The sequence below is a fragment of the Schistocerca nitens genome, chromosome 1, assembly GCF_023898315.1.
Source record: "Schistocerca nitens isolate TAMUIC-IGC-003100 chromosome 1, iqSchNite1.1, whole genome shotgun sequence".
Lineage (NCBI taxonomy): Eukaryota > Metazoa > Arthropoda > Insecta > Orthoptera > Acrididae > Schistocerca > Schistocerca nitens.
The window spans coordinates 561,219,431-561,240,833 of NC_064614.1; the positions used below are offsets into that span (position 1 = coordinate 561,219,431).

Here is a 21,403-nt window from a genome sequence, read left to right on the forward strand (position 1 = left end):
ATTTTTTTTAAAATATATATTACTGTTTCTCTGTTTGCCGAGGCGTCAACTGCCCGCAATTTTTCAATTAGAACATTGTATGCTGCTGTCTTTTTGTCTCGGGCACTATATTCTTTACTTTTAATCTTCCACAAACATGGGCGGTTTCTATATATTTCAATGAATTCACTTACAAGCTCTCGAGAACACTAAAGAGTATCAGCCATTTTAATGCCCTGTGCGCACAAATACAAACACTAGACTGAGCAAACAGCTGTTTCGCGCCAGATTTGCGGCGATCTCCTGTCCACACGCTCCAACTTGTCTGCACAGATGTGGTTTGAACCCACATATTTGAGAGGTTTCGCTCAAACCTCCAACTCCAACTTCCAGGTTTGCACACACCTCAGGTTGGTGCAAATCTTCTGTCCACACGCAACGATCTGTCTGCTCAGATGTGATGTGCGCAGACATTTGCGCAGACAGATCGTTGCGTGTGGACGGGCCTTAACATAATAGTTTCTTTCAATGCAAAATAGCTTAGTTTCGAAAGCGTATGAGCAGGTTTTTCTCGTAGGCATTTGGCAACACTGGCGGCTGACTGTTGCCGTCATTTGTTATGGCGGTAAATTCTTCGCGATCAGGTAATAATAATTTTTTACATGGTTTTCATATAAAGTTTTGTGTTGCGAAAGTAAAGAATATATCAGGCAATAATGATTACGAAGTTCAACTTTACACCAACATGTATCATTATGTATTGTTATTCTTGTGTTACAATTCTACCATGCGTTTCGTGCGTAGACAAATGCTGTATGTGTCCTTATTATTGTTGTGTGGGTGTACAGTCTTGCAATTCGGGGTAAGTTCACGCGTTGCAGGTGGGGTAAAACTGCGCACTGGCTAATATTACTCCACGCTGTATCATTGTCCCTCTTTCCGTTGATATGAAGCTAGGAAAGGTTTATGAGCGTTACTACTATATATTATACACCGATTGTAGACTTCAACGAGATGGTATTTACTGTTTAGTGTCTGAAAAATATAAACTCAATGGAAGGCCTGTTGTGGCGTAACGCCCACGCCACGATACTCTATTGGCGCACCCCACCACCTACTGGCGTCCTCCAGGCCCCGCATCGACGCTCAGGGTACGACACTTCCAAGTTCCTCCCGGCTACTCCAGTAAAGGCATGTTATTGTTTTATTGCTTACATTCTTCACACACGTCATTCCACATATAGCGAAAACTGTGAATAGACGTTCACTTTCTGGTTCTATGGGCTTTTAAAGAGAGGCTACTCATCTTCGCATTGCATACAAAGGTGCAAATGTGCCAAGTTTGCTAAGCTTTTAAAAAAGTTCTAGCACCCATTTGGTCATTTGCTTTAATATATGCAGACAAATTTTTATGCTGAATCACACTGTGGCAAAAATTTGGGATTTAGCCACACCTAAATACAGATACAAGCCTCTAGAGAGCCAAGTTTTGACCAACCACTGCTACTTTTCATATGAACCAATCATACCAAACTTTCACAGTGTTATTCCTACCTATGATGTCTATATACGGATCAAAGTTAGGCTAACTAACATTGGATGCCTGGAAGAAAAGATACGCATCTGCAAAGTTGGCCAAAATTTTCTACGTGCTTATTTTAGGGTATATTTTGGGACAATATCTCAATTGTGTGTTGTTCAATCCTCTTTTTATTGTCACAGCTTGAAAGAGCATGCTATAAGCTTTCAAAGCTGTGTTGTTTAACTTCTGGATCTAGCATATTGATGCGTAAGAATACATTTCAAAAGTTATTTTTTTAGTATTTCGAGAAGATTGAAAAATGAAATATTTTGCTCATTAAGTTACAACATTATTTTTTTAGTATAGAAATCAGTTGCAAACGTTAATTTAAGGTTTACCATAATACAAGTATACAAAACACCCCAAATTTGCAAAACAAAATCACTAATGAGTCAGTTCCTCTTTTGATTAAATATTTCTACAATTTTGTCTAGTACAGACTGAGGAAAACCATATTGTCTTCCTGGTAATGATGTGATGGTGCTTATCAAGTCATGAAAATATGTTGCTCAGGAATCCAGCAGGTGTCTTTAGCAGCTGGCCAGTGGAAGGTATGAGCGAACCAAGTGGGTGCATAAAGCTGATGAGCTTCTTGTTCATGTGAAATATGCTATTAACTTTATTTGAAAGGCATGGACAGCAGTGGTATCATGATGGCTACAGTCACTGATCATACAAATGCTAATACTCTTACATTCTTTGCCACCAAAATAGAGAACAGATGGATGTAATGCGGCCTGACTATTCTCCCAATGAAATCCTTGCACTGCATCTTCAACAATAAATGAATAATTCTCAGCAAAATATGTCAATATAATTAATTCATATTCTGCAAGATTTCTTTTTAGCTGCTTAAGGTTTCAACTTTAGTGTTTTGTCACAAAATGATGGCTTCCTAAACAGGTAATTTCAAAATCAGTGTCTCCATGAAATCTTCAACAGTTCTGTGACGTGTCTCCAATGTGTGTCTATCAGTATGGACCTATTGTTGCTAGTACATTGTTTCTTCAGTCATAGTCTTTAAAAGCGTCTTCACGAAAAGCCTCTAGTTGTATTTTTCCTGGATGTTCCTCACAACACTGCAGCATACAATCTTTTGATTTTTTTTTTTTTTTTTTTTTTTTTTTTTTTTTTACCGAAACCTTGTAGTCATCTTGAATGGATGTTTCTGACGCCAGAAGCCAACATTAATTTGATATTTTGATGGATTGCACATACATATATTGAATGTGATCCAGAAGCACTAACTGTAGTACACCATTTCATCCTGAGCTCACAAAATTTTGAGAAGCTAATCTGATGTTCATGTTGCTTACAATCCCCCCATGAACCTTGCCGTTGGTGGGCAGGTGTGTGTGCCTCAACGATACAGATAGCCGTACCTTAGGTGCAACCACAACGTAGGGGTATCAGTTGAGAGGCCAGACAAACGCGTGGTTCCTGAAGAGGGGCAGAAGCTTTTTCAGTAGTTGCAGGGGCAACAGTCTGGATGATTGACTGATCTGGCCCTGTAACACTAACCAAAATGGCCTTGCTGTTGTGGTACTGCGAACGGCTGAAAGCAAGGGGAAACTACAGCCGTAATGTTTCCCGAGGGCATGCAGCTTTACTGTATGATTAAATGATGATGGCGTCCTCTTGGGTAAAATATTCCGGAGGTAAAATAGTCCCCCATTCGGATCTCCGGGCCGGGACTACTCAAGAGGATGTCGTTATCAGGAGAAAGAAAACTGGCGTTCTACGGATCGGAGCGTGGAATGTCAGATCCCTTAATCGGGCAGGTAGGTTAGAAAATTTAAAAAGGGAAATGGATAGGTTAAAGTTGGATATAGTGGGTATTAGTGAAGTTTGGTGGCAGGAGGAACAAGACTTTTGGTCAGGTGAATACAGGGTTATAAATACAAAATCAAACAGGGGTAATGCATGAGTAGGTTTATTAATGAATAAAAAAATAGCAGTATGGGTAAGCTACTACAAACAGCATAGTGAACACATTATTGTGGCCAAGATAGACATGAAGCCCACGCCTACTACAGTAGTACAAGTTTATATGCCAACTAGCTCTGCAGATGATGAAGAAATTGATGAAATGTACGATGAGATAAAAGAAATTATTCAGGTAGTGAAGGGAGACGAAGAAATGTATGATGAGATAAAAGAAATTATTCAGGTAGTGAAGGGAGACGAAAATTTAATAGTCATGGGTGACGGGAATTCGACAGTAGGACAAGGAAGAGAAGGAAACGTAGTAGGTGAATATGGATTGGGGCTAGGAAATGAAAGTGGAAGCCGCCTTGTAGAATTTTGCACAGAGCATAACTTAATCATAGCTAACACTTGGTTCAAGAATCATGAAAGAAGGTTGTATACATGGAAGAACCCTGGGGATACTAAAAGGTTTCAGATAGATTATATAATGGTAAGACAGAGATTTAGGAACCAGATTTTAAATTGTAAGACATTTCCAGGGGCAGATGTGGACTCTGACCACAATCTATTGGTTATGAACTGTAAATTAAAACTGAAGAAACTGCAAAAAGGTGGGAATTTAAGGAGATGGGACCTGAATAAACTGAAAGAACCAGAGGTTGTACAGAGTTTCAGGGAGAGCATAAGGGAACAATTGGCAGGAATGGGGGAAAGAAATACAGTAGAAGAAGAATGGGTAGCTTTGAGGAATTAAATAGTGAAGGCAGCAGAGGATCACGTAGGTACTAAGACGAGGGCTGGTAGAAATCCTTGGGTAACAGAAGAGACACTGAATTTAATTGATGAAAGGTGAAAATACAAAAATGTGGTAAGTGAAGCAGGCAAAAAGGAATACAAACGTCTCAAAAATGAGATCGACAGGAAGTGCAAAATGGCTAAGCAGGGATGGCTAGAGGACAAATGTAAGGATGTAGAGGCTTATTTCACGAGGGGTAAGATAGATACTGCCTACAGGAAAATTAAAGAGACCTTTGGAAAAAAGAGAACCACTTGCATGAATATCAAGAGCTCAGATGGAAACCCAGTTCTAAGCAAAGAAGGGAAAGCAGAAAGGTGGAAGGAGTATATAGAGGGTCTATACAGGGGCGATGTTCTTGAGGACAATATTATGAAAATGGAAGACGAGGTAGATGAAGATGAAATGGGAGATATGATACTGCATGAAGTGTTTGACAGAGCACTGAAAGACCTAAGTCGATACAAGGCCCCGGGAGTAGACAACATTCCATTAGAACTACTGACAGTCTTGGGAGAGCCAGTCCTGACAAAACTCTACCATCTGGTGAGCAAGATGAATGAGACAGGCGAAATTCCCTCAGACTTCAAGAAGAATATAATAATTCCAATCCCAAAGAAAGCAGGTGTTGACAGATGTGAAAATTACCGAACTATCAGTTTAATAAGTCATAGCTGCAAAATACTAGCGCGCATTCTTTACAGACGAATGGAAAAACTGGTAGAAGCCGACCTCGGGGAAGATCAGTTTGAATTCCATAGAAATGTTGGAACACGTGAGGCAAAACTGACCCTACAACTTATCTTAGAAGCTAGATAAAGGAAAGGCAAACCTACATTTCTAGCATTTGTAGACTTAGAGAAAGCTTTTGACAATGTTGACTGGAATACTCTCTTTCAAATTCTGAAGGTGGCAGGGGTAAAACACAGGGAGCGAAAGGCTATTTACAATTTGTACAGAAAGCAGATGGCAGTTATAAGAGTCAAGGGACATCAAGCAGTGGTTGGGAAGGGGGTGAGACAGGGTTATAGCCTCTCCCCGATGCTATTCAATCTGTATATTGAGCAAGCAGTAAAGGAAACAAAAGAAAAGTTCGGAGTAGGTATTAAAATCCATGGAGAAGAAATAAAAACTTTGAGGTTCGCCGATGACATTGTAATTCTATCAGAGACAGCAAAGGACTTGGAAGAGCAGTTCAACGGAATGGACAGTGTCTTGAAAGGAGGGTATACGATGAACATCAACACCTAGGTTTTATGAACTTAAGAGTATTTTCTGAGGTTTCATTGTATTTCTATTCTATTCTGTGAAATAATGTAAAAACACGTGTTAGCGCAGCTGCATTCCCTAAACTGCAGGCAAATCTTACTCTATTAAAAGACACTACAATTACACATTTTTTGATTTACAACTTCAAATTGTATTAATGTTTTGTATTTACCGATAATCCATTTTGCCTACTTTTCAATAGGTATTCTTACTCATCAATATGCAAGGTCCAGAAAGTAAACAATATAGCTTTGAAAGCTTAAAGCATGCCCTTTCCAGCTTTGGTAAGAAAGAGAGGATTGAGCAAGACACAGTTGAGGTATTGCCTCCCAAAAATACCCTAAAATTTGCATGTAGAAAATTTTGGCCAACTTCACAGATGCATATCTTTTCTTCTAGGCATCCAATGTCAGTTAAATTTGACCTATATATAGACATCATAGGTAGGAATAAGTCTCTGAAGTTTTGGTGTGATTGGTTCATATGAAAAGTAGCAGTTGTTGGTCAAACCTTGGCTCTCAGAACAGCATAACAAATTTTTTTAGCCACTTTAGAGGCTTGTATCTATATTTAGTTGGGGATAAATCCTAAATTCTTGCCATAGTGTGATTCACCATAACAAGTTGTCATGTATGTGAAAGCAAATGAACTTGGCAGTTCTGCACCTTTGTACATGATGCAAAGGTGAGTAGCCTCTCTTTAAAAGACCATGAAAATTCAACTACAGAAGATACCGGACTGAAATTTGATATATAACCATCAAAGACCATATAGAAACTTCCCACCAAATTTCATTAGATTTGGATCTGGTCAAGTGGGGACACTTTCTAATATTGGTCCCTTTTGACGTGGAATGACCCAGTTGCTAATATTAACCACTGGGATATCTAAGGGTTAAGTAAGTTATATTCCTTAGGAAGCCGTTGTTGCAGAATGAATTCTACATCTGTGGCTGGTGCTAACATTATGTAAGTCTGTGTAAGTGAGTCACTAACTGCTTGGGACAAAATTCTAAAACCTAGTAGAACGAAGTTGTAAGAAACCCATATACCAGGCCTGCCATCTCCAAACAATCCTGAACTCTCCACATGTATATCCAGAGTCTTGGACCACAGGTGAGCTGGTACCATCGTCCTCAATCCCTGCTGAGTCAACCAGTGGTTCTTAATGGATCCATTCCTCCTACCCTCTCAGCCTTGTCTTTGGTGGGAGACACACATAAGTCAACCACAAGATTATTTTACTGGGTCTGCCATACCTATCTCATTGTTGGCCACATATCCATTGCTACTGGTCTTCCACTGTGTTGTCAGTTTGAAGAGAAAGGATGTTCACGCAGAGGTAAGGGTCCAGGTCAACCAGGTACTTAAAATGGAACAGTGGATAGGATTTGGCAAACATTTGTGTAGAGTCTACTAAAGTACACTTGCGACACTTGTGGTGCAAGCAGCAAACTTGAAAGTCTTCGTGTGATTGCATGGCAAGTGTTAAGGTGACATTTGGTCTATAAACCATACAGACTACAAGTAATGCAAGCTCTTTGGGTTGGTGATAAAAAGAAATTGTTGACTTCCACCATTAGTGAATCCTCAGTTATATTCACTGCACTCACACTATTCACTTCAGCACTGTCATGCATAATTGTATTTTCTCATACAGAACCTTTAGTTTGGTTGTTATTTTCTGACCAGTAATTTATCTCACTTTGGGAATGTTCCTTTTGCGAAGCCAGTAGAGAGAACTTCTGTATCCGATAGTAATATATCCTGGACACACAACTTATAGTGCCTCCACTGATGTCCGTCCCAAATGCTCCTTTGGCCTCAGCACCACACCCCTCTGTGTATGCCTTTAAGTAAAGAGAACCTCTCTATCCGATAGTAATATCTATTGGGAACATAACTTACACTGCCTCCACTAATGTCACAAATGTTCCTTTGAGCCTCAGAAGTGTATTCATCTGTTTACATCTAAGGATTGATTTGTATTGATTGTATCACATCTGTATGCCCAGACATTGTCTGCAAACCCCATGATAGCAGTGAGGGTTGCATCTTTAGAAAGACTAAGTTGTTGCAATGGGATCTTAAAGCAAAAGGTTTAACTTTGGCAGTGTACCAGCAGATCTGAGAGATACATGTGTGAAAGTTACAGTTATTGTACTTCTCATCCAAGGATATGCCCAAGACATACAGTCCAGAAACAATGGAAGCTGTAAAAGAGGTCCTGAAAACGTGAATAGCCCAAACAAGTTGTGAGGAAGCTCGCTGTAAGTGAAGCTGTCCTCAGAAACTGAGTTAAACAAGTTCAAGACAGTTCAAAGGGATTTTTGAAACTGCTTCCTAAAAGATGGGAACAATAATGAAAGCAAAGGTGTTGAACATATGCAACATTTATCCACCAAATTACCACATACTAACCAAGGAATATGTCTTGCCTTCACCCATTACAGACAAGGACATAATTTTAACAACACATCCACAGTTGAAGCTAGATTTCTCCTGAGTCAAAAGTTTGCGGGCGTATTCAAAGGAACCACAATCAGGATCAAATTCCTCCATTACCCCATAAGAAAAAGTTCCTTTGCCAAGAAGAAACTGTCACCAAAACAGACAGAAGAAAGGGAAGAAGTCAGAAATTGTATACCAGACCACATTCAAAAAGCAGTTGTGTTAGTAGCCAATTGATGTATATATTAATGTGTAGTGAGTAGTGCTGAGAGCCATTCACCATAAACTTACATCCTCAGTGTTCAACATTACTCAGCCTGTAACTATTTTAATTTTTTATACTCATTGTATGCTAAATGTGTATGTATATAAAACAGCAGTCACAAATTACTTCACTTTCTAATGCACCAGAAGTTTCCTCCAAAAGTATTTTCATAACGGGTCTCAGCAACACACTTCAGCGATCTTAAAGGATCTCTCTTCCAAGCACAAGTAGTCATCAGGTGTTTTTGCATAGTGGAGACTGCCTATGGTCTACAGTATCTGCTACTGCTCAGTAGTGTAAAGCGCTTTACTGTTGTAGCACTGGTTGCTGTGATTGTATGGTTTCTCCATAATGAACACCCATGAGGAATTGAGTTAATACTATGCAGTTTATATTTGATAGAAATACAGACAGACCATCCACTTTTGATGTGCATAAACTTTTCGCCATGTTACTCTTTAAGTCTCCGATTTTATCGCCTGTTTTTATTATTTATTCTCTTCATCTTTCTCACAAAGTCTGTAGGCTGAAGAGCGGCATACTACGCTGCTGCCAGCCCGCCCCCTTGGGGGGGAATTAAAAAAAAAAAAAAAAAAAAAAAAAGATGTGCATAAATGGAGTCAACAAGGAATTAAATCCATAGGCAGTAATAGAATAGGTCCCATACTTATTTTATTTATTTATTTATTGTTCTGTGGGACCAAATTAAGAAGTCTCCATTGTCATGGAATGAGTCAGTACATGAAATTATAACACAATAGTAGAAACAGATAAAATGAAATATCAGAAACATATTCAGGCAACAATTCGTAAGTTTGAATAAAGAAAATCAACAATGTAACACTGGAATTTGCTTAACTTTTCAGCTCTTCCAGGAGCTCCCCGACAGAATAGAAGGAGTGAGCCATGAGGAAACTCTTCAGTTTAGACTTAAAAGTGTTTGGGCTACTGCTAAGATTTTTGAGTTCTTGTGGTAGCTTATTGAAAATGAATGCAGCAGAATACTGCACTCCTTTCTGCACAAGAGTCAAGGAGGTGAATTCCACATGCAGAGTTGATTTCTGCCTAGTATTAACTGAGTGAAAGCTGCTAACTCTTGGGAATAAGCTAAAATTGCTAACAACAAACAAAATTAAAGAAAATACGAGGGCGGTTCAGAAAGTAACCTCCGATTGGTCACAGTGCGGGTTGTGGGGGGAGTAGCGACGCCATCTGTGCGTTCACGCACTCAGCAGGTCAGTCGGCATCAAGCCGTGGTCGAGTGAACGTCGTACCTGCGCTAGTTTAGTTTTTGTGGCAGTTTGAAATGTGTGCTGCAATAGAAAACCCCGCCAAATGTGAAGTGCGTGCTGTCATAAGGTTTTTTACAGCCAAAGGATATTCTGCAGCAGCTATTCATCGTGAGCTTTGTGCCGTGTACGGACCAAGAGTTATGAGTGAAGGAGTTGTCCGTGAATGGGTACGTTTATTTAAAAGTGGACGAGAAAACGTTCATGATGAAGAGAGGAATGGTAGACCATCATTGGTGACTGATGAACTCGTTCAGACAGTTGATGCAAAAGTTCGTGAAAATCGATTTTTCTCAATGTCGGAGTTGTCTACTGGTTTTCCACAGATGTCTAAGACTCTCTTGTACGAGATAGTGACAGCAAGATTGGGTTACCGTAAGTTCTGTGCACGATGGGTGCCCAAAATTCTTACCGACCACCACAAAACTCAAAGAATGGCCTCTGCATTAGACTTCCTGTCACGTTATGAGGACGAAGGAGAACCATTGTTAAACAGAATCGTGACCGGTGACGAAACCTGAATTAAGTACGTGAACCCTGAGACAAAAGAACAATCAAAGATGTGGGCACATTCAAATTCGCCTACCAAACCAAGAAAAGCCTCGCAAGATTTTTCTGCCAGAAAACTGATGGCAACGGTGTTTTGGGATGCCAAAGGGGTGTTGTTGGTTGAATTCATGGAACGTGGTACGACCATTAATCAAGACGTGTACTGTGAAACAATAAAAAAGTTACGACGGGCTATACAGAACAAACGCCGTGGTATGCTGACTTCCGGTATCGTTTTTTTGCACGATAACGCCCGTCCTCACTCTGCTCGCAGAACAACGGCCCTTCTTGAGTCCTTCAAGTGGGACGTTATCAACCATCCACCTTACAGCCCAGACCTGGCGCCAAGTGATTATCACCTCTTCATGCATTTGAAGAAATGGCTCGGGTCACAGCGGTTTGATGACGACGAAGAGCTCAAAGATGCGGTCACAGGCTGGCTCCAGGCACAAGCGGGTGATTTTTATGCAGAAGGAATTTCAAAGCTTGTGAAGAGATACGATAAGTGCCTCAATCGCTATGGAGACTATGTAGAAAAATAGTGCAAAGATGTAGTTGTAAGATGTATATATTAAAATATTTTTATTTAACTTGGTGTATTTTTTTAAATCAACCGGAGGTTACTTTCTGAACGGCCCTCGTATATACTGTGAGGGCAATGTCAGAATTCCCAGACTATCATTAATAGCCCATTTAGTACAGATAGTTTGAGAACTTTGTGTCTGTTAACAACGGTCTTAGTAAATTTTGACATAAAAGTGGCAGAGTTATTGATGTGAAACACTCATGCATGACATGGCGTGAGGAAATCTCTATATATAAAAGGCAATGTTGTGATTGACTAATTGACTGACTCATCATTGCCCAGCCCAAATTACTAAGGATAGAAACTGTAGATTTGGAGAAGGTGTTGATCTTATACTGTAGGTGTCATTTAAAAAGGGATTTTTGAACTTCCAACCCTAAGAGGGTGAAATATGGTTGAAGCTTTTTCTTTTATTTAAATGTCATTATCAAGGTAATTTTGAAGTTAGACCTACAAAAATTGGTATTTGGTTTCTCGATCAGAAGTAAAAACACACATTTCAAAATTTTTGGAAATTTAACCCTGTGGGGGTGAAACAATTGGTGAAAGCTTTTTATTTTGAAAATATATCATTATTAAGGAACTACAAAAGTATTTTTAAAGCTACATCTATGAACATTGACATTTGACTTGGTGGTTACAAATAAAAAAAAGTGTTAAGTGTTGTTATGAAACATTTTTGAAAGCTAAATCTATGAAAGTTTAAATTTGATGTCTCAGAAATAAAATAGGTTTCATTGTTTTTGGAAATGCAACCCCTATTGGGGTGAAACAGGGGATGGAAGTTTTTATGGGAGTATTTCATTGTGTAGGCATTTTTGAAGTTAAATCTATGAACATTTGTATTTCGCTTCTGTGTTAAAAATAAAACAAACAAATTTCTCTGTTTTCAGAAATTCAGCCCCCAAGAGGGTGAAATAGGTTGACTGATTCACTGACTCATCATTGGCCAGCCCAAACTGCTAAAGATAGAAACTTGAAGTTTGGAGAGGATGTGGATCTTATACTGTAGGCATCATTTATAAATGGATTGCCATAACTTCCACTCCTAAGGAGAAGAAATAAGGCATGAAGGGCTTCTGGAAAGTATGTTGCTATTAGGTAATTTTGAAGGTAGAACTGCTAAAGCTGGTATTTGGTTTCTCAGTGAGAAAATAAAACAAAATATGTATTTCAGCATTGTTGGAAATGGAAGGGGGGGGGGTAAAATAGTGTAGTTTTTTTTTTTAATAAATAACAAGGGCCAACGACGGAAAAACTTTTGTGCTGAAAATACCTTATTCTTGTTTTTAGGGTGGGAATCCAAGTATGATACTTAAAAAACTCTATCACCCACTGTTTCTTCACATTTCACACTTAAATTTATTAAATTAGACGATTTTTTAAAGAATTTAACAACCTTTATGTAGTTAAAATAATTTAAAAAGGAGGTTAGTGAATGTAGATGACGTTGGTAGCACTGCTGAAAAACATTTGCTGGCAAAAAAGGTCGATTCTATTTTTGTGTTAACAGATGGAGTTTTGTTTACTGTCAACCTAACCTCACTTTCCCGTTTTCTATACATGTGCTCAGTACAATGTCTAATCGTGGTTGTAAAAACTCTGCTGACAGTTTTTGTTATATTTGTGGTGAATTTGTGATTAAAAAACACCAAAGAAACATTGTGGGCTTTGTGAAAAAGGTTTATCTATCATACTTTGGATCTAAACTTGGTGATCAAGATAAATCTTGGGTGCCGCATAAGGTGTGTTATATGTGTGTATTGAAGATCTGAGAAAATGAGAAAAAAGCCTTTAGATTTGCTTTTCCTGTGATATGGAGGGAGCCAACTAATCATTCTGATGATTGCTACTTTTACGGTGTTGATATTACTGGTCATAATTCGAAAAACAAGAAGGTAATAAGCTACCCTAACCTTCTGTCCGCCATCTGACCTGTAAGGCATGGTGTGGATTTGCTGGTTCCTGAACCACCAGATGATTTAAATTCTATTCCAACAGAAGATTTTTCTGATGTACAATGTGATTTAGATGAACCAGATGATGATGAATTCCATTGTAATACAGAAAGCCTAGAGCCTAGATTGTTTACTCAGACTGAGTTTAACGATTTGGTTAGGGATCTGGGCTTAACGAAAGAAAAAGCTGAATTGCTTGGCTCTAGATTAAAAGAAAAGAACTTATTGGCAGTTGTAACCAGCATATATGTATATAGAATGAGGGAGCAGCAATTTTTCCAAGTTTTTTCAACAAGAGGGTGATTTAGTGTACTGCTCATGAACTGCCTGGTCTGATGAATGAATTTGCTATTGAATACAAAAAGGAAGACTGGAGACTGTTTATTGATTCATCCAAAACTAGTGTAAAGGCTGTTTTATTACACAACGGTACCATGTATGCATCTATACCTGTTGGGCATTCCGCACATATGAAAGAAAGCTATGAAAACCTAGAAATAGTGATAAATAAAATAGGCTATTCTGCTAATGGTTGGATGATAAGTGGTGATCTAAATGCAACATGCATGCTCTCTGGTCAGCAAGGTGGCTTTACCAAATTTCCATGTTTCTTGTCTGACTGGGACAGAAGGGCTAAGGATCAACACGGGTGCAGAAAGAACTGGCCTTTGACGGAGACTTTAAAATCGGAAGAGAACATTTTACACAAACCTTGTAGATCCAAAAAATGTACTCCTACCACCTCTACAAAAAAAGTTAGGCCTAATAAAACAGTTTGTAGAGGCTTTGCCTAAAGATGGACCATGTTTAAGTATCTCTGCCAAAAGTTTCCACACCTTTCAGAAGCTAAACTAAAAGAAATCGTCTTTGTTGGACCTGACATTATAAAATTGATGTTTGATTTTAACTTTGAATCCTTAATGACCGTAAATGAGAAAGAAGCATGGATATCATTCAAGCATGTCATTACAAAGTTCTTAGGACATGAAAAAGACCCAGAATTTGTTTCTATTGTAGCTACAATGTTACTTTCTGGACAATATGGGAGATGTTAGTGAGGAGCAAGTAGAGTTTTCACCAGGACATTAAAGCGATGGAAAAACGCTACCAAGGCCGCTGGAACAGCAACATGATGGGGGACTACTGTTGGTCACTTCACTGAGAAGTTCAGCAAGTGACTCATTGTGGAAAAAGCTACACAAGAAGCTTCAAAGAAAAAGAGAAAGAAAATACAAACAAATTCCACATGACAAGTGAAACCTCTATTAACACATATCATTGTTGTAAGTAGTTTACTGTAAATACAAACCATGCTTATGCTGTAACAAAGTATTTCACTAATTTCCCCGTTTACTGTATAGCATAGAATTTTTATACTATATAGTAAAAAGCATATTGCTTGAAAACTATGGGTGATACAAAAAAAACTAAGGCTAGATTTGGATTCAGCTGATAAAAATCTATGAAGATCAGCTATCAAAGTAAAAAAAAAAGTTTAAAAAATTTTGGCAGCCTGTGTAATTAGTAAAGATCTACTAAATGATTTTTAAGGCCACGTCATGATGGTATTTGACTTCTCGGTTAGAAACTGAAAAAACATGTGTTTCAGTATTTTTCGAAATTCAACCCCTAAGGGAGTGCAATAGGGGATGAAAATTTTTAAGAAAATATTTCATTACATAAAAATAAAAAATTTAAAGCTAAATTTACGAAAACTGGTATTCCACTTCTCGGTTAGACATAAAGAAATATTTTTTAGGTGGTGAAAGTTGCTTTGGAAATATCTCCACAAGAACGCAAAAGGCACAATTAACAAAAGCTTTGGACTCCAGCTACCAGAATCACTTTTCATTCAGAAGTACATTCGGAAAAGACCATGCTTATATGGCCTTAGTTAGTGTGAAAAGCGTAGAAGGTCTTGCAATTTGTGAACAACATAAAAATTCGATTAAATAAAAACAAAAAAATCTCTGCAGGCCATACAGTCTATGTGAGCAAAGCAGCAGGCACTAAGCTAGTTAATGTATACAATATGCTGTCATGATTAAAATGTATTTGAAAATCAAATGAATTTCACACTTACCTGTATTAGCCTGTTATGAATACCTGTTTTACCATGACAAAGATAACTGCTAAATTAGAATACATAAAATGACACAGAGCAGTAAGATACTATGAATTTATATCCTGAAGGAAGACAGTCCAAAATCATTATCACTTCAGGACTATCACAAAAATGTGTAAATATGATGGTGAGAGTAGACAGATCCTTAAGAAACTCAACTAACAAATCATCTGAAGTTTTGCAGCACTTTGTCAAGTTACTTAATCACAAAAACATACACTACAAACTGTGGGGACTTATGTTGATGAGACCGAGCGAGGTGGCGCAGTGGTTAGCACACTGGACTCGCATTCGGAAGGACGACGGTTCAATCCCGTCTCCAGCCATCCCGATTTAGGTTTTCCGTGATTTCCCTAAATCGTTTCAGGCAAATGCCAGGATGGTTCCTTTGAAAGGGCACGGCCGATTTCCTTCCCCATCCTTCCCTAACCCGAGCTTGCGCTCCGTCTCTAAAGACCTCGTTGTCGACGGGACGTTAAACACTAACCTCCTTCCTTCCTTCCTATGTTGATGAGAGCAAATAAGGAGTTGTTCACTTTCAGCATTTTATACCACCAGAATGACTATAGATAGGACATTCATATTCACAGGACGTGTACATTAGCACGTGCTGCAGAAATGATTAGCATTTCAGTCACCTCGGTTCAGCATATGTCCTGTTGCATAGCAGGCACAGTGTCCACCATGGGCCCTGATAGCTTGTTCCATGTGCGATGGCATCGACGCATATAAGGCATGAATAGTTTTGTCATTCATAGTTATCTGTGCAGCATTCACCTGGTTCCAGAGGTCACCCATGGTGGTCAGCACAGGGTCACCATGCTGCATCTGTCGTTTCACCATATCACACAGGTGGGCCGGGGCGAAAGGCTCACATCCTGTGACACCAACAAGGCACGTGTTCATGCAGCAAAATGTGGTCGTGCATTGGCTTGCTGGAAAATGGCGTCTGGGGTGTTGTGCAGAAAGGGTATGGCTACGGGTCACAGAATGTCATTCACATAGGTCATACTGGTTACAGTGCCCTGGACACACACCAACTGTGATTTCTACATCTGCATCTACACTCTGCAAACCACCGTGAGGTGCCCGGCAAAGGGAAGTCCCATTGTACCAGATATTAGGGTTTCTTCATGTTCCATTCACGTATGGAGTGTGGGAACAATGTTTGTTTGAATGCCTCTGCACATCCAGTCCGTGAGCTACACACAGGGGTTTGTCCAATATATCCCTAGAGTAATCATTCAAGCCGGTTCTTGAAACTTTGTTAATAAATATCCTCAGGATATCTGTCTTCAAGAGAGTGCCAGTTCAGTTCCTTCAGTATCTCTGTGACACTCTCCCACGATTAAACAGACCTGTGACCATTCCTGCTGCCCTTCTCTGTGTACATTCAACATCCCCTGAAGTAAATGTGGGGAGCAGCGTGGCCTTATACATCTTTCTGGCCTCACCATTCGGGAGGCATTTAGTCGATTACTTCTTACATCTAAACTCGTGATGGCCTTGGCCTCCTTACTAGCCATATAGCTACAGTTTTATGTGTTATGGCTTTGCAGATTATCTCTAAGATCTCTGACTTCTTCAGACAACAGGGACAGCACTATTACTGACAATATTACAAATTGTATTTAATATGTTAAAATGACAGCCTTTGTTTAAATGAGTAACAAAATGGGTTAGAACTACTATTTGTATTATTCCTAACTGTACAGTACACTACAAAGGAAATGATTTCCTGGTGTTCTACAAATTCTGTATATTTGATCATAAACTAGCTCTTGGTTTAAAAAGCCACTGTCACTGTTGAGTGAAAGTCGTATGTTTCTTGATTTCAAACATCTCCAGCAGTCTCACCTTTCTACTGTTCTTAACAGTACATAAAACTTTGTAACATACATTGTATGGGTGATTTTGTGTAAAAAGATAAATGCCACAGCTCTTCCTAACTGACCAACATAAATCAGGTAGAATATCTCCACTTCTACAATCCCTAATGTAACTTAATTTTTTTTCTGTTCTCTATTCCACATGGGAAACATTCCACGTGGGAAAAATATATCTAAAAACAGAGATGATGTAATTTACCAAACGAAAGCATTGGTATGTTCATAGACACACAAACAAACACACACAAAATTCAGGCTTTCGCAACCCATGGTTGCTTCATCAGGAAAGAGGGAAGGAGAGGGAAAGACGAAAGGATGTGGGTGTTATGGGAGAGGGTAAGGAGTCATTCCAATCCCGGGAGCGGAAAGACTTAACTTAGGGGGAAAAAAGGACAGGTATACACTCGCGCACACACACACATATCCATCCACACATATACAGACACAAACAGAATTCTTATCTCAGCTGTCTTTTTCAAAACTTCAGTGTACTGTTTATGTAGAAACATTATATATACAGAAGTATTCAAAATTTACAATTAGTGAAAACCACATTCACTTCAAAATTTGAACCCACTAACAACTTAACTGCTTGTTTTAGGATTGACATGCCTTATTTGAATGCCGTTATTTTAATCTTTCTAAAAGAATCTTGTCTTTACTGATCAATTGTATTTCAAAAGTTATCCCTAATCACAATCATCACTGTAAGAATTCCAGACTTTCGAATCTTAAAATATTATTCTTATTGTTCACTTCCACTGAAAAAAATACTTTATTTAATTTAGGTGCATGGCCCCAAAAGATAATTCCTTAAGACACCAAGGGGTCAAAATATGTAAACTAAGACAAAACTCTTGCATTTACATCAGCAAAATGAGAAATGCTTCATGGCAAAAATACCTACATGTTGACTTCATTTAAACTTGTCATGGAATTGGACCAAAAGAAATTTTACGAAGCATGTCTCACTTGGTGTACATCCATTGATGTCTCCTTCTTGTGGTGGTTTGAAATCACATATGAGTTCTTGTGTGCTTCAAAGTGAAACTGCTAACTACGAAAAACTTGTATGTGTCTTCAGCTATCATCTGAACTGTGTCAGCTAAGGTTGAGTTTGGTCTCATGATTAGTATGCTTGTTTCATCAGCAAATGTTACAGTTTTTGAACCACCCTTTAAAGTTGTTAGAAAATCATTTATGTAGGTTAAAAACAAGAGTACTGATTCATGTGGCATGCCAATGTTTGTTACCTTATCCTGAAGTTAGTTCCATTCATGGGACACAATCTATTTAATATGACCCTCTTCTTTTCGCTATGAAGGTAAAATTCCATTCATGCAAAAGAGGTGCCATTAATGCCATAAAACTTCAGTAGAATTTTGTGATCCCCACAATAAAATGCTTTGTCAAGGTCAAAAAGAATACATCAACAGGGCAGATTTTCTTATTTAGCTCTGCCAGGAATATGGTTGTCAGATCTTGCACTGCTTTCTCTGCAGAGAACTGCAATGTAATATTCTGGGACTAAGAAGCTAAGTCAAACAAATATATTTTCTGTAGGAGAGTGCAGCAAGAATATTATATACAGCCACTAACCAATTATCTCCCATAAGCTCATTGGGGATTTCAGGTTTCTTACATTCACATGCCAATACATTTAGTTCCTAATGGTATTTGCGGTTAATAATAAGAGTAATTTGGCCTTATACCAAGAAATACCACCAGAATCATTTTTTTGATTATTTTCATTTTGTTAGAACATATATTGGTTTCTTGGAAGAGAATCTTTCATGCAAACCAAACTGAGCAGTTGTTATAAGGATAAGGAAATAAATTTGGGTAAACACTTTGTTATTTACACCTTCTCAAAAATTCTTTAGAGCAAGGGAAGGAGAGACAGGGCTCTATTTTTTGAGGTTCCTTACTTGCCTTCACTTTGATAAATAGATTTACTACTGCTCATTTTGATATTTCTGGAAATACATGTAGACTCATCAACTTATCTGTGCAATGAACATCAACATTCATCTCTGGGGACAAAGATGAGGAGCATCAATGAATGGAATTCAGAAGTAATGTAGTAGCACAGAAATAAATTATCAGCAGTCACAACCAGAGTTAAGGGCTTGTGAAACAATGTTGTGGATAAAATGCAACATGTTAGTTTTTCCTCTCAAATTTGATACACACAGAAGAGGTAATATTAATGCAAAATTGGTTCAGTCAGAATTTTTGACCTATTTCAAGAAGAGACAAAACTTCCTAGCAGTTTAAAACTGTGTACTGGGCTTGGACTCAAAGCTGAGAGCTTTGCCTTTCTGAAAAATTGCTCTACTAACAGATCTGGACCCAACAGTGACAGACTGTTATAACCTTTAATCACTAATAAATTGCGTGGATATACAAAAGTAGAAACAATAGCAGGTTACATGCTACTAACTCCGTATCTGTCATTCGACTACCATCTCGTGACATGGGGCCGGCGCTGTTCATAGCTAGGTGGCGCTCCCACGCTCAGCCGAGTTGCGGAGCGCCTCTATCGCCGTGTTCGCGTACTGACGTAGTGGCACTTTTAAATATCGTGGCACTGTCACAACACTTTTCCCCCCTTGAAAAAAAAAAAAAAAAACTCACTTCCTTGGAGACACGGACAGTGCGGAGACATCCATGGCCTCTTGGGAGGCCCCGAGAAGATCCCGCGGAGAAACACGAGAGTATGGTCGAAAATGTCCAGGACGGAAGCTTGTGCGTGGAATGTGCCTCCTGGACGAGATGATGGGTGAAAACTCCGGAGCAGCATCCATAGGAGTCATGGACCTGGGGGTGTGCTCCAGCGAGATGGGTCCCGGAGAAGGTGGCGTTGCGACTGGGGCCGGTTCCGGCGTACTCGGAAGCGGTAGCGACGTCGACTGCAGCAACACGCACGGAAGATCGGCAGCAGCGACAGGACTGGCTTCTCGGGCTGGTGGAGGCGAAAGAAGGGGCGGTGGCACCGGCGTGGCCACCACTCGTGGGCACATCTGGTCATAATGGCGAACAACCATGCCGTCGTCCGTACGTATTTCACAAAGCCGGCTGCCGCGAAGAGCCTTGACCACCCCTGGAATCCATTTAGGGCGAGATCCATACCCTCGTGCCCACACGTCGGCACCCACCGAGTATTTTCCCGCACTAGGGGACACAGTGCAAGGCCTGACAGGGTGAAGCAGGTGCAGTAGAGTGCGCGGTTGGCAGCCATGCAAGAGTTCAGCAGGGCTGCGATCACCCAGAGGTGTGAAGCGATAAGAACTCAGAAATTGCAACAGAGCATCATCTGTAGAAAAATCACTAAGGAATTTTTCTATCTGGCTTTTGAAAGTGCGGACAAGGCGCTCGACCTCCCCATTCGATTGCGGATGGAAGGGCGGTGCTGTAACATGATGAATCCCTTGTCCAGTACAAAAATCACGGAAGGCCTGCGAAGAGAACTGAGGGCCATTGTCTGTGACGATCGTGGATGGAAGACCTTCTAGCGCAAAGATTTTGGACAAAGCCAGTGTCGTCGCCGCTGTCTTGGGCGACGGACATCGAACAACAAACGGAAACTTCGAGAAGGCATCAGTCAACAGTAGCCAGTAAGTGCCGAGGAAGGGGCCAGCAAAGTCAGCGTGCACCTGTTCCCATGGCTGCGCCGGATCAGGCCACGGAGAGGGCATTGTACGGGGTGCAGCCAGTTGTTGAACACACTGACCACACGCAGCGACCATGTGGGCAATGTCCGAATCAATACCGGGCCAATAAACGTGCCTGCGGGCCAGGGACTTAGTCCGAGAAATCCCCCAATGGCCTTCATGCAACAGTTTGAGAACATCTTTGCGAAGAGAGGCTGGCACCACGGCCCTTGGTCCTGTCCGGCCAACCCCGTTGAACAAAACCGATCACCTGACGCAGGACCGGGTCCCCCACAGTAGCCGACGCAACCTGCGAACCTGTAAGTGGAAAACCCTCGACCGCACGACGTTCTTCCTCATCAATGTGGAAACAGAGGAGGTCATCTCGATGGAAAACCGGGTCGGGGCCCATCGGCAAACTCAACAACGCGTCAGCGTTGGCGTGCTGGCCCGTGGGGCGATAGTGAATCTCATAGTGAAAACGAGACAAGTATAAGGCCCAACGTTGCAGGTGGTGAGCTGCCTTATCCGGAAGCGACGCCGATGGGCTGAACAGAGAGACCAGCGGCTTGTGGTCGGTGATGAGGTGAAACTTAGAACCATACAAAAAAACGCTGAACTGTTTTAGAGCATAAATGATAGCGAGCGCCTCCTTTTCGATTTGAGAGTAACGCCGTTGGGCATCATTGAGGGTCTTGGAAGCATAGGCGATGGGTCGTTCCGACCCATTCTCATACCGATGGGCGAGAACGGCCCCTAGGCCATACTGTGACGCGTCAGTCGCCAGAACCAAGTGCTGACCTGGACGGAATGTGGCAAGACAAGGCGCCGACTGCAAATGAGCCTTCAGGCAGACAAATGCCTGCTCACACTCTTCGGACCAACAGAAAGGAACGTTTTTGCGTAACAGGTGATGCAGAGGATGAGCTACCGCCGCCGCGGATGGAATGAATTTGTGATAATAAGCAATCTTGCCTAGAAACGCCTGAAGTTCTTTGACCGTAGACGGCCGGGGTAGAGCGGTAATGGCCGCAACGTGCTGTCGTAGAGGACGTATACCCTCACGGGACAAGTGGAAACCAAG

The 21,403-nt window shown here is 40.3% G+C and overlaps 1 long non-coding RNA gene across 1 annotated transcript in view; it reads left to right on the top strand.

Annotated features, from left to right (window-relative positions):
- The first annotated feature begins 587 nt into the window (after positions 1-587).
- Positions 588-21,403, top strand: part of LOC126254705 (uncharacterized) — a 294,775-nt gene continuing 273,959 nt past the window's right edge. The window contains exon 1 of the long non-coding RNA XR_007546360.1: positions 588-623. This is a non-coding gene — a long non-coding RNA (uncharacterized LOC126254705). The remainder of the gene's footprint in view (positions 624-21,403) is intronic.